This window comes from Nothoprocta perdicaria, unplaced genomic scaffold (genome assembly GCF_003342845.1).
Source record: "Nothoprocta perdicaria isolate Ctin4 unplaced genomic scaffold, notPer1 scaffold_80, whole genome shotgun sequence".
NCBI lineage: Eukaryota > Metazoa > Chordata > Aves > Tinamiformes > Tinamidae > Nothoprocta > Nothoprocta perdicaria.
Window position 1 is genome coordinate 1,395,884 of NW_020456088.1, and position 14,018 is coordinate 1,409,901.

The 14,018-nt window shown below is 43.8% G+C and overlaps 1 protein-coding gene across 1 annotated transcript in view; it reads left to right on the top strand.

The window, feature by feature from the left end:
• The window catches only part of ACVR2B (activin A receptor type 2B), an 89,994-nt gene that overhangs the window by 20,242 nt on the left and 55,734 nt on the right, over positions 1-14,018 (top strand). The gene's annotated exons all lie outside the window — the stretch shown is intronic.

The window sequence follows — 14,018 nt, forward strand, 5'->3', positions numbered from 1 at the left end:
GATAGGGAACTGGATCAAAAGAAAGTGTTCTCCACTGTGGCTTCTGCTGCAGCTGTTGCTGTCTCCCCATCTCCAGTGGGGCACAAGGTGCTGGAGGAACCGCATCCAGGGCACTAACAGAGGGTTTCCGCCCTGTTTTGTCCGCAGTGCCAAGCGGAGGGGACTTTGCTGCCTCAGGCAGCAAGGGATTTCCAGGGCATGCAGAAAAAGAGGCATTTTTGCAAGTCAATGTGATGCCTGTAGGCAACGTCTAAGTGCTGGTGAGCCAAAACCCTCTGCCTATGGCAGTGACTTCTGACCCTTTCACTTGCTTGAGTGACTCAGACCCCTCTTCTGGCCCCTTTCCAAGTGGTAGGCAGAATTATTGAATCCCAGGATGACTGTGTAGATGCTTATCTTGTGGAAGGGGAAGCTTAAACTGAAGCATCAGATAGAGACTGTCAAGCAACTATGGGTGTGCTTGCTGTTTGTTGGTTCTCGTCAAAACTGGTGTTTCTTTTGTGGACTTGGAGATACAGATATTCCCAGTACCAATGCACTTGTTTTACTGAAGCAGTAAGAGGTGAGGTGTCCTGTGCCTTCGTTCATGTCCAGCTTGTTAGTGAAGGTGCACAAGGTAAGATTGGATTGAGTTCTTTCCACTGAATTGGACCACTGGAAAGCTCCTAACTGGTCAGTGAAAGGGTGGCTGCTCAGCCCAAGGGGGTTTGGCATGTGTGTCCTGTGGGCTGCTCTGCATCTTTTGGGGGCTGAAGCTGAGAGAGGAGGTTCTGCAGCCTTAATGCTCCAGCAGAGCTGGCCCATCTCCTCCTTGCCAGGCTGCTGTTGCCATGAAGATGTTCAGGCTTCCAGGTTGCAGAGCAGCTTTCCATAGCAGGCTAACGTGCAGCCTCGGAAATGAGGAATGATTAATGGGAGTATTCCAGCCGATGCATTTGTAGTGGCCAGCATTATCTGCTACTTTGACTTTATGAAGGTTGGGATTGTTCAGTTCCCTCTCCTTCCTATTAGAAAGGAAAGAATAAACACAGAATTAGGATATAAACCTAACAGTGGCTTGGCTTTATGACCTTGTCACACTGTGCAGCAGGGTGGTTTGTGTTGGTTGCTGTGGGCTTTTTTTAATTTTGGGCTTCAGGTTGCTCATTCCAGTCTTAGGTGTGCTTGTTTATTTGTTTTTCCTTTTTTTTTTTTCTCCTCAGCCATTTGCTATTGGGATTTCTAAAGCTGATATTGCCCCTCCTAACTTGCCAGTTAAACATTACAGTAAAGGAGATAAGGAAGTCGGAAGCAACTGGTATGTGTAGGTATTTAATGGAATTGCTTTAAAATGCACGCAGTTCCATTCGTGCAGAATGCCCCATGCTGTATTTAGCCTCATTGGACTTAGCAGATGTTTGAACCAAAAAATAAATGCCACAAACCTTATTCATTGCAGGCATGTTTTGGGGATGCCATTATATCCAGCAAGAAAACTGTGCTGGGCTTTAGTAAGAGTTTAATGAGTAAGGGCAGGAACTTGACCTTTTTCATGTATATCTGCCTATATATATATACATAAATATATGTGTGTGGGCGGGTTTATAGATAATATATGTTTTCTTTTGATGTGATACTTCCCGTATAGACTTGTGTCCAACTGCCCTCAGTTTGCAGCTAGAGTCAAAGTACCTCAGTATTGCTGATCATGTCCTTGGAGACAAGTTCAGTTTCGAGGGCAAAAGGAGAAACTCCTTTTTGCAGAGGAATGAATTTGACAAATTGGAGAGAAACTAGTCGTGCCAGCTGCAGTTTGGGATGTCATGTTGGTGGAGGCTGATGAGCAAGGAGATGCTCCTTTCTGGGGAGGAAGCACAAGGATACGCTAAAAATTAGTATAGAGGCAGCATCCTTTAGGAACAGATCTCATTAAGATTTTACTCTTTATATATATATGTATAAATAATAATAATCAAAAAATATCTTTTTCCTTCTCCCAAGCCTGTTTGTACCAAAATCAATTAAAAGCAGTATGAAGACATCCCTTAATTCCAGTCAGCTTAATGTCCTTGATGGGGGTGGCTCTTTTGCCTCCTAGCTGGTGCTTCCAGGAGGGTTTCTCTCTCCTTGCGTTTCAGAGAGGTGTCGGGTCCTCCTGGCGTGTTTGCCTGCAAAATGGTTGCAAAATGGTTATTACACAGCTCTTTTTATAGCAGAGGGCGCAGAAGGTGGCTGCGTGGATTTCATTTCACTGTTTTCCCTGTCAGTGTAGGTTAGGTATCTTGTCATACTCTGCGGTGGCTTTCATTAAAGTGGTTTCCAAGCAATAGCACTTCAGTGGGTTTTGTTTTGTATGTGTGTTTGTTTCTCTTTTTTTTTTTTCCCTTCTCCTTCTTCTGCTAGCAGCGTGTTTCAGGTCGGGTTCAAGATGCCCATAGCAAACCTGATGTGGTTTTGATGCCTCCTCATCTGCCACGCCAGTTTTTCCAAATTGGAAGCAGCTCATACCCCTGCCTCGTTTTTACAGGCTCCCTGCTCCCCTTCCAAGACTTTAAAAACTAGCTGATGGCTCCTTGGAGGCCATGGGATAGCCTAAAAATAGCAGGCTGTGCTCTTTTAACAGAAGCATGTATTATTAAAGAAGGAGCGAAGAGATGCCTGAAGCAGCAGTCGCCCTTCTAGCTGAAGATGAGTTTGCAAAACCTCCGGCCAAAAGGTTTGCCCCTCTTACAGATGAGACCAGCCTCTTAAAAACTCATTTAAGTTCTCAAGTTCTGCCGTTACTTCCCTTATTAGAGGTAGTTCCCAAAAGAGGGATGTTTTGCTACCAGAGCAGCAGCTGCACAAGGAACAAATCCGATTCTGGTGCTGAGAAGGCTGCCCTGCATCTCTTCCCTTCTGAATGAGCAGGGGAAAAAATCGGATAACCCCATAAAACCCATAGCTGTTCTCTTCTGGCTGTTTTCTGTGTGTTGCTGGCTTCGAAGGAGACATTTAATTTTGAAGGAGAGCAGGTTTTACTTCCATCCCTCCCCTCAACTGTTGCATTGAATTTCTTTCCCTATAATTATACTAACAAATGTGGAAGGAGGGGAAAAATATATATAAATATTTATAGTGAGCTTGGTGGCTTTATTCCATGAGCCAATGAGTGTCCCAAGGTTGATTATACTGTGCCATTCAATCCCCCAAATCAAATGCATCTGTCCTGCAAGTTTCGGGAGGAAACATCGGACTCCTGCCAAAGGCAGGAGGAAAAGTAATCCAGCATTGGGAATGGTGTTAACTCGTGCTGCAGTGTGCCCATAAATGCGTTTGTCATCCCCGTTCCTGAGCAATTAAAAAGTGGAGTTGACCAAAGTAATTCTTTCTATCCCTGCTAGGAGGTGGGACAGTGTGTGTTGTGTTGGACTCTGCTAGTAAACTAATTTTTGACACTGACTTTGTTTCAGCGGGTTTTTTCAAGTTTTGATAAAGAATATTTAGCAAGAAGTGGAAAATGACTGGATGCATAAGTAATGTTGTTCCCCAATCTAATAATATAACCCTCGCTATCTCCCCCACATTTCCTCCTGATAATCTGAGTGTCTTCATCCTTTGCACCTGTGCTGGTCATACAAGAAGCAATCTGTCAGAATTGGAGTGGCATGTATCCACCCACTCTGGATGGATATGCCCATCTAAGCACTCTGTATTTCCTCAGAAACTATTTTTTATTCAAATTTTCTGCTTTGACTCTCGCTTGAGACATGCCCTGCCATTTTAGAGATGTGTCTTTTTCCTCTCTATGTATTTTCACGTGATGCTGTAGAAAGGTTGAGAGCTGATCCCTTGGTAGAAAGCAAGAACTGAGAAGTTTCGCTGGTTTGTTTAAAACTGGTTACTTTTCATGAGCCTATAGCTGTCTTTTCCTTCCCTCTCAGCCACTCTTTCATAAAGCAAAAATGTCTTGGCTTTTACTGCTGATCGCTTGACTGCTGCTTGTGCATTAGTGGGAGGATCAGCTCTCATCATCAAACTGCTCAGTCTGAGTAACCCGTTCCTGGTGAGCTTCTGGGACCAGTTCTGTGACCTGACCATACTGCTGCCATTGGGACCTGTATGAACTCTGTACCTGTGGGGAAACTTAAAAAAAAAAAAAAAAAAAAAAAAAAAAAAAAAAAAAAAAAAAAAAAAAAAAAAAAAAAAAAAAAAAAAAAAAAGTCTCTTTGTATGTGTGCAGGCTTTATGTTATATACATTTATTATTATTTTATGTAGTTGCAGCTATAGCTACTGAGAAATGGTCTTTTTCATTAAAATATCCCTAAGAAGAGAGGAAAAATATCCATTCCTATTTCTGTTTTTCATTAGATGTTTCTACTTGGGTCATCTAGCTCTTGTAAGCCAGCCAGGTAGCCTGCTAATGGCATGGACTGTACTTTGTAAAGAATCGAGCTTAACAGAGTGCTGACTGGAGCCCACAGTAAAGATAGTGATCATTATTGGCAGTAAAATCTGGCAAATTCACTATAATTGCCTAGTGACTTTTATAACGTGAGATGTCTGTTTTATATATGACTTAAATGAGTCTCAGATTAGGAATCTGAAGCTTAAATTGGAATAAAGGTCCCACAAGTTTTGCATTATTTGCTTTTGACTGAGAAGTTAGAATAAAGTTACTTTAGTTTCTCCCTTTATCCTCCCTCCTTCCTAGTGAACTGAAGTGATAGCTTCAAAGTATTTTAAAAATAGTCAAGTGAAACGTACGTGTGTGTGTGTGTGTATATATATATATATAAAAGCTATAAATTCATTTTCTCATCTTTAAAGAGTCTTCAGCACCCTTTCCCTTTGCATATGTGCCCTGGGATTTTATGATGTCCCTCCTGGCATGGTGACCTGCTTGGCCATTTGTTTGGTTCTCCTGTGGATTTCTGGGCTCTTCTTCCACATGTTTTTCAACCCGGAGGGCAGAGTTGTTTCTTCTTCTACTATATTATTCTTGAAGGCTCCCTAGCTCCTGATGAGGTTGGGCTTTGCTGCAGTGTGGAGAAGGAACCTGTTGATTTGCTCGAGCAGATAAAGTGAGGAAATCCAACTTCTAGCATGGCGTAGGTGCCTTGGGGTATTGGCTTTCCAACCCCTCTGAATTTGAGATGGTTCTTATGTAAAAATCACGTTATCTGTGGGTCTTGTTTTGCACTGCTGCTCTCCTCTTGCTTTCCTTTCTGTTGATGCTTCTTGAATTAAACAGTGAATTTAAGTAGAGGTGGAGGAAGGGCAGGAGCCTTTGCTGCTGAAGTGCTTAAATGATGCTTGACACAGGGAGCGCTTGCTCCTGTTTGGTCCCTTTGGATGCTGCTTTAACATGAATAATAGAGCCCTGCTACTGGGGAGAGATGTCACAGTCTCCCCATACTCCATCCTTTGGCCCTGCATTGGGATTACCTTGAGCTCCCAGTGCTGGCTGGTGGCTTTTATATATAGTATGACTAACTACATCATTTTACTTTTTCTGTTTGTGTGTGTGTGTGTGTATATATATATATATGTGTGTGTGTGTGTGCGCGCATATATATTTTTTTAATCAGATAGGGTTACCCAATTCATTGCGCCTTTTGCAAACCCCACAGCAAGGCTTAAAGATGAGCGTGATGCCAGCGAAGGTAACAGGAAGGCAAGGAGGAGCCGGGCCGTGGTGATAAGCACTGACAGTTACTTGGTTTGGGACAGGAGAAAACAACCACGACAACAAGACAGACCCACAGCAATCTTATATGTGCCTTGGAGAGCTGATAAAGGCTGCAAGCTGTAATGTTCCTCATCCTGGGAACATTCTCCTGGGCAGCGACCTGGTTTGATGCTTTCTGGGTCCATTAGCCTTTTCTCCTTGTAGATGTTGCTCATTTGTCTTTGCCACCTGACCTGAGTTTCCAGTATTTGCCCCAGGATGGGTTTTCTTGCAGGGCTTGCTGGAGACAAGGTGGTCTCCAAAGAGGGACTGGGTAGATGCTCTGGAGGGGTCTGGCCTTGGGAAAGGTCCCAACCCCTGCCAGCAGCTTTCCTAGCAGGTCCATCGGAGCAAAGACCGTATCTGATAGAAAGGATGGGTGTGAAAACAGCCAAGTTTGTTCCCCTTCTCTGTCCCAGAGGAGCAGAGCGAGGAGCATTGAGCTCCTGGGAGTTGGTGGTGGTGGGAACTGGGATTTGTGGTGTTCTCCTGGGATAATGTGTGCATTTGGTGTGTGGGTGAGTGCAGTGAGACAAGGGGAAGCATCATCTTTGATTCTCAAAAGACACATGTGAGACGCTTCAGGAAATACTGCATCTCTAAATATGTACTTCTCCCTCATCCATGTGTGCCTGAATTTATTAGTATTTTTCCTCCTTGATGCAATGACTGTATAGGCTGCCCATATCAAAATTGCTCCGTAGTCTATTTTTTGGCACATTATCAGTATATCTGTGACCTCTGTTCATAGTGAAGGAATGCCACCAGGTACTTCTGAGGGTGAGCTTGACCTGCTTTGATGTTTTGGGATGTGTCATGTTGCAAGCTGTCCTAGGTCCTCATCTCTGCATTGCTGTAACACAGGGGGAAGCTGGAGCAATATGCAAGCTGGTGTCTAGATTCTGAATTTTAAATGCTTTGGTGTGGGTTGTTTCTTTCTGTCTGGATTGTGCCTTCTGCTCTTATATCCTCATGCTACCCCTCGAGCGCATCACTCAAGTGGTCACCATGCATTTCTTGAGGAAAAGCTGCAAGTTAATCAAGCAAATGAATGACCTGGCAAACTGCCACGTAATGTTGGGTGTTGGTGATGGAGCTTTGGGTTCTGCAAAGTGGCTGAATGTTCCTCCCTGCTTTGCAGACCTCTGCTAAAGCTCTGTGATTGCGGCACCCAGAAAAGGTACTAAAAAAGGGCTGATTTGCATTTTACTAGATATATAGCGGGTGGCATGGGAGAAACATATGCCTTGGTTCCTAAATGGGAAAAAGAAGATACTTAGGGGAAAAAAAAAATTTCTGTGACTGTTTTGGATTGTTTTCTTGATAAGAAAGCTGAAGGCTCTTGGAGCGCTTCTTCTCCAAAACATCTACAAGTGATCAGGCTACCATGCAGCCTAATTAGATGTCAAAGAGACTTCAGTTCCTAAAATGGGTTAGTTACACAATGCAAAACATCGCATTGGGAAAGCAGATGGTGTGTCATTTTTAATACGTCTTGTAAGTTGCCTGAAACCACTTTAAAGTTTTCATGAAGAAAATATAACTATTGCTGACCAAGAGAGATAGCACTGAGGCTTCTCAGGGATAGCAGCGCGACGTTGGGAGAGCCCCTTGAGAGCGTTGTCTGTGACTTGGGGGTCTTAGAGATGGAGTTATCTTTTATTGATGAGATATCTAATCAGAAGGTGGAGAGCTGACACTAAGAAATCTATGAACCTTTTAGGTTGGGGAAAATGTCTCAAATCAGACACCCCCCAAAAATTAGGCTATAATATAAAAATGGTTAAAAATCTTTGTCTCACATTAGTGTAGTCCAGTTGAGTTTGATGGAAAGCATTTCAGGATGCGCCTTCCTTTGTAACTATATATGTTGCATTAGAATTGAGAAGATATTTTGAATAGGAACGCGGAGAAACAGGAACCCAGCAGCAGCAGGGGGAATTTCTTCATTTGCAAGCACATAGAAATGGCTCAATATGTCATAACTGACGTTTGTGCCATTACAGCACAAATAAAAACAGCATTAGATACTGTCCGGCTGTTCCATTGCAACCTCAACTGCGGAAAGAGTGGGGAATGAGTGTTGGGGTGAAGAACAGCTTGAGGGTTCAAGTGCATAATAGCAAGCCAGTACCAAATGGAGAATAGTGCTTTCCTGATCAAGTCCAAGCTGGAAGATAGGCTCAGCTGCGTGGGGATTTGTGCTTTAATGGTTTTGGAGGGTGTATTAGCTGTGCAGGCAGAGAAGCCTGTAATGTGTTAACAGTGCAATGAAAATGAAGTCACTAAGAGGTGAAGAGATGTGAATTGGATAGGGTCTAGGGCCTAGATTATCTGTAAGGTTGGTTTAGGCATCTTCAAATAATTCTGCGTTTAGGCACGTGGTTTGTGGCTTTTACTAAATGTCATTGCAAAACTTGTTTGGGTTGGAGGGAAAAGTAGGAAATTCAGTATGGGCAAAATAGGATTGAGACTTTAATTTCTCCTTGATAGTCTTCATTTGTGCACATTGGTTGTTACCTCAATGCCTGTTTCTGAAAGAAAGTGATAAAGACTATTTTTTCTTTTTATTCCCCAAACGATTATATTAACCATTAGTGGCAGACTTTTGAGGTTCCATGGCAAATGGCTTAGCCATAATGTTTCCCATGTCTCTTCCATCCTGCCCTGGCAGCCCGTGACGGGAGCGGGGCAAACCTTGCCATGGCCATTCACTCGTCACAGATGCTTAATTGCCCCCCAAAGTGCTCATCTAAATGTACAAGCAAATGCCGGAACAATTAATTGTGTTGGGTTTAAGGCCCTTTCCCCGTCTCGTCTGGTGTTTGGCCTGTGTTTCCTCCCCTCCACCTGTGATGAGAGGACAACATTGGCTGGATTAACTCTTCCCTTTGGAGGAGAGGGATACTGACCTGTCAGAGCCCATTCTTCACTCTTTAGTCCCTCTGCTGGTAAAAGAGACGATAATTAGCCTCATTAATACCAAGTATGGGGCACCAGAATGTGCCCAAGCTTTTTTTGTCCCTTTTTCTGTCCGCTAATCTCTGGTGTTGTCCTTCTCAGTGCTGTCCTTTGGAAGGGCTCCTGAATGGCAATGGGTTTTCATGACATGGGGGAAAATATCACCTATTGGTTTGAGCTTTTGGGGCTAGTGTTTTCCTGATACTTATGCTGTTTTTCCCTGGAGAAGGGAAGGAAAAGTGCCTGGTGCGTTGGAGCATGGGGGGAATGCTGTTTTTCCTCCCCATGCAGAGCTGGTGCTGGCGAGGGGCCGCAGGAAACTTGAGCGAATGGTGCCCATCACCCTTTGGAGAAGGTCAATAGCTGTGTTGATTGGAACATGTGAGAAAAGGAGATAGGAAGCAAGGTGGTGGTAGCTGAGCCGTCTAAGCCATGGGAATGATGTGGACCTTGAGGGAGATGTTGCATCCGGATGCTCTCCTCGTTTCCCTGCACCAGTGTGTACCAGTGGGCTCCTGGAGAGAGGGGCTAGCCCCTGTAATCACTCCATCCCCCAATCTATTTTCTGTAAAACGTGAGCATTTTAAGCAGAAAACCTGACAAGTCACTTCCTATCATGCATTGTAATTACCTATTATAATAGGGAATAAAGGATTAATTAGTTTTCAAGCTGCAGATATGATTTAATTAGTTTTCAAGCTGTATCCGAAACACCTGTCTCGGCAAAAATCAAAGGGCTTCCTCTCTGAGGGACAGGGAGAGGGGAAAGTGTCCAAGGGGGTGGAACTGAGCGAGCGGGAGTGACTTTTGGAGCTTGCCATGTTTATCCGCAGCGCTGCTCGGCTTCCCATCCTGGGCAAGATATGACACATTTTTCTTTTTAATGCTCTGATTTATGACAATGTCTAATTGGATTAGTGGCCTGTGGAACGAGGAGTGTGTGTGTGTATATTTTTAATATATATATACATATATCATATATATATGTGTATTTATATATGTGTATAGTATCTAATAGGTTACTTCTTCCCTTCCCACGTGGAAGCACGTTCCCAACAGTCATTGGGAAGCAGTTTGCAAGGAAATGAGTTTTGCATCTGGGAGATGGGAAAAACATGACTGTTATCGAAGGAAAAAGAGGTTTTATACACACACTTATATGGATATGTGTGTGTATATATATCTATATGTATATATAGATATATATTTCCTTTTCTTTCTTTTTCCTGGCTGTACCTGTAGCTTCTCTTCTCCCCTCCCTGGCTGCAGCAGCACGGGCAGCCTTGCTGTCTTCCCTTGGTAGCAGTGAAGTTGCACTGTCCTGCATTGTCTCTTTTGGCCGTTTTTAACCCCAAATGGAGCCTCCGCCCCCTCTCCACCGGGGCCACCGCAGGCTCCGCAGTGCAGCGAGACGGGGAAGGCTGTAGTTTGTTTATTTATATTATATTATTTTATTTTCCCTGCGGCTGCCAGCTCCTGGGGCCTCGCCAGGGGCTATAAATATCCGTGTGAGGAGCGAGTGCCTGGACGAGGCAGCGCGGCCGGCGAGGAAAAGCCCCCTCCGGCTTCCAGCTGGCTGTGGGCCAGACTGGGAGCACAGTCCTGCTGGAAATGAGGGGATCTTCTCTCTCTCAGGAACTTAAGGAAAATTGCTTGACAGTGAGGGTGGCAGAGCCCTGGAACAGGCTGCCCAGAGAGGCTGTGGAGTCTCATTCTCTGGAGGTCTTCAAAACCTGCTTGGACGCAGCCCTGTGCCTCGTGCTCTGGGTCTCCTGCATGTGCAGGTGGGGTTGGACTGGATGATCTCTAAAAGGTCCCTTCCAACCTCAACCATTCTATGATTCTCTCCTGACTTCGAAGCTGTGACAGGGCCTCTTGGTGCCTCCTTCTGTCCTGGTGGACATCCATATCCTCGTGCATGATCTGTGGCCTCCAGAGCTGCAGTGGGGACTTCTGGTGCCTCCTTTTCATCCTAGTCGACATCTCTGTCCATGTGGAGGACCTGTGGCCTCCAGAGCTCTGGCAGGTCCTGCTGGTGCCTCCTTTCCATCCTGGTGGACCTCCGTGTCCCCATGGAAGACCTGTGATAGCCCCAAGGGAGAACTGGAGCACAGCACTCCCCTAACCTGGAACTTAGCCCTGGTTTGGCCATTTTGGGTGTCCCCATCCCCTCCTGCCACCGTTTCTCCATCCCCAGGGAGGTACCTGTGTGCACACACAGGCCCTGGGCACCAGTGGATGGGCAAAAAGGGGGCATGCTTGTGACTTGGGTCTGCATATGTGGATATATATTTACATAATATAAGTAATTATGCACATAATATATGTGCAAATATGCATATGCACACATATATGTGTATATGTGTGTGTATGTGTGTGTGAATATATATATGTATGTGTAATATTTTACATTAAATCAGTTGATTTTTACCAGAGTGCTTATGGACACTTTTTCTTTAAAGACTGAACTGGACTAGAGAGAAAGAGAAAAATAAAGTTTGTTCTTTATTTATTTTTATTTATTCACTGATTTCAGCTCCTCTGAAGAGTCTTCTAGGAAGGGTTGCAGCTAAACAGAAGAGTGGCAGGCCTTTGGGATGGCGATAGGAGAGGAGAGTTTGCTGTCTTTGACTTCTGTTTTTTTTTTTTATTTTTATTATTTACATGAACAATGTGTGTTTTGAATATGGATGTTTTTCCAAGATTTTAGTCTAAAATCTTTTCACCGAGCTAAAAGCTACTGAAAAGTGGAATGAAAAGCAAAAATATTTAGGGAATTTATTTGTTCTCTCCTTTTCTGGTTATAAATCTGCTTCCGTAAAACCATCTCCTTCCAGCTGGACCACCAGCTCTCCAACTATCCTGCTAATGCTTCCTCCAGCTTGCTCAGGGAAGAATAAGCCCTGCAGAAAAAAACACAGGTAGGAGCATTAGGGATCAGCTGAGGTGCTGAGGAGGGCAGCATTAGTTTTTAATAGAGCTGGTAATGAGCTAATGACCACTTATACGGCAGAACAGTATATTAAGTGTTTATCGTTTTCCCGAGCTGTGCTGTATTGTGACTTAACAGTTACTGTAACTTTTGCTTCCCAGAAAATCCTCGGATTGTGCTAGTCTGCTTTGAAGAAGCTGCTTAATCTGATGCTGGTTTAAGTGTTTTGGGAACTCTTTTCTTTTTTGGGGAAGCTTTGTGCTAATTATACCTACGATTGTGCAATATAGATAATGCAGCCTTACTTTTAAAGTAATGCTTCCTCTTTTTGGTTTTATACCTACATGTGTACTATAAATGCTTTCTACTGCTGGATTTTTTTTTCCCTGTGTAATTGGATAGTCTCAAAATGCAGAAATTGCCATCTATTTATTTGGACTATTTACAGGGAAATTAATTGGTCTATTTTTATGATGGGTCTTTTGTGTCACAGTCTTATTTTAACCCTCTGATTTATGAAACTTGGATAAAAGGACCAAAAGCAATCTCTCTGTTTGAATTGCTCATGCTTATTTTGCAGAGTTTTAGGTTTGGATTTTATAATTCCTGTTTTATTAGTAGGAGACAAAGTTTATAAAAGTTAAGCTTTGTGGCGCAGTAGTGATTTTGTGCATACATGTCTACTCATGGGAGATATATATATATATATATATATATGAAATACAGCCTTCCTGTTTTGTGCTATTGTGATATTGAGGCTGTATTGATCTTACATAATGAAATACAAGTAGGGGTTGGATGGGGCACCTTGTTCTCTGAGGTTACAGGAATGCTGTGGATGAAACCAAGAAGACCAGAGATGGCTTTTCCTTTTTTTTTTTTCCTTTTTTTTTCTTTTTCTCCTTCCCTACGTAGACAGTTCATTCTGGTTTGATATTATTTGTTAACTGAGGTCAGAGATGAATGCCAGGCTGGCCAAGGAGTTTGCAGATGACAATTTGTGAAGTTTGTACAGAAGTAGATGTGGGACCGCTATTCTCAATACCTTATCTATTTTTAAGGTTTCTCCTGAGCTGCATTTCACCTCTTCTGTTGACAGTTCAGCCTTGGCCACATTGCATGTGTGGGTCATGGGAGGCTTTTAGGGGGGTGCTTCTGTCACTCAAGCAAGAGCGTAATTAGGGTATGAGTGTAACAGACCACAACTAATGACTGCCCAGCTGTGACTGTTCACGATGAGGTACCATGCCAAGAAAATAGGGTTTCTTGAGAGCCTAGAAAGACATACAGCACTCATATCTCCATCTTTGCCAATGCAGTTGGCGGCTCCTTCAAGCCTACTGCTTTCTTCAGTCACAGTCTTTCATCTGGCCAGATGTTGGACCTGAAAACCTTTCAGTGCAGAGATCTCCCAGCACTTCCCTGTCCCTACTGAGCTCCTAGTTGTGTCACCTCCAGAGGTAAAGCAGTGCTGCAGGCCGTGGAGGAGGGTAGCTGTTGTTCCACCTGCACACCATGAAAACAACCACAAGTGGTGGATCTGCTGCTATTGCACTGGTGCTGTAATTGCCACCCACAGTGTAAAGTGGCCTATACCTCAAGACCTGCTGCAAGGGAAGTCACATCTCTGGTTATCTTCCTTTCTGTAGTGCTGTCATTTTAAGGAACAGACTCTTGGATGGTTCCTCCAGGAGGCTTGCTCAAATACTTGTCTGCCTGCAAAGCCGTGACTCTGCAATCCGGTGAAGCAAGCTGCACTAAGTTCAGGTATCAGATCAGAGACTCTATGGCCCCATAGTGAGAAGCTCTGATTGGATGCAATCTCCCTCTGATGATTTAAAACTGCTCAGAAATTGTTGACAGGTTAACTTGGTCCTTGCAGGCTTAATGCTGGAGCAGGTACGTGCTCCCCTGTAATCACCCAGAGGTAACAGAAAAGCAGAAAGCCAGCAACTATTTTGTGTGCCCTGGTCCACTTAGCCAAAAATATATGTAAAAAAAATAAAAAATAAAAAATCTCACCTTCGCTTGTAGTTCAGGTTTAATTGAAGCAGATAAGTTGGCCAGCTCGTGGCCCATGGCCCTTTCCCCATGCTTCTGTTGAGATCACCTGTAGAAGGGTTGCATGGTGCTGAGCTAGGATGGAGAGGGCTACTCGGCACCAGCTGATCTCCTGGCTGAGCAACTCCAACAACCCACGGAGGAGTTTCCTGTGAATGGGGAGTCCGTATTATCCAGGGAAATGTGGTTATCTCTGATAAAACTCTGTTTATATTTTTTTTTTTGGCAAATAGCCCTCTCCCCTTACAGTTGCAACTATCAGCCAAGCTAAATCATTTAGCACAGGACAGATGCATTAGGGAGACTGAGCAGAGTGAAGCGCTGAAAGGGAGCTCCGTTAAACACTTCCCTATAAAATACCCCTCTTTAATTA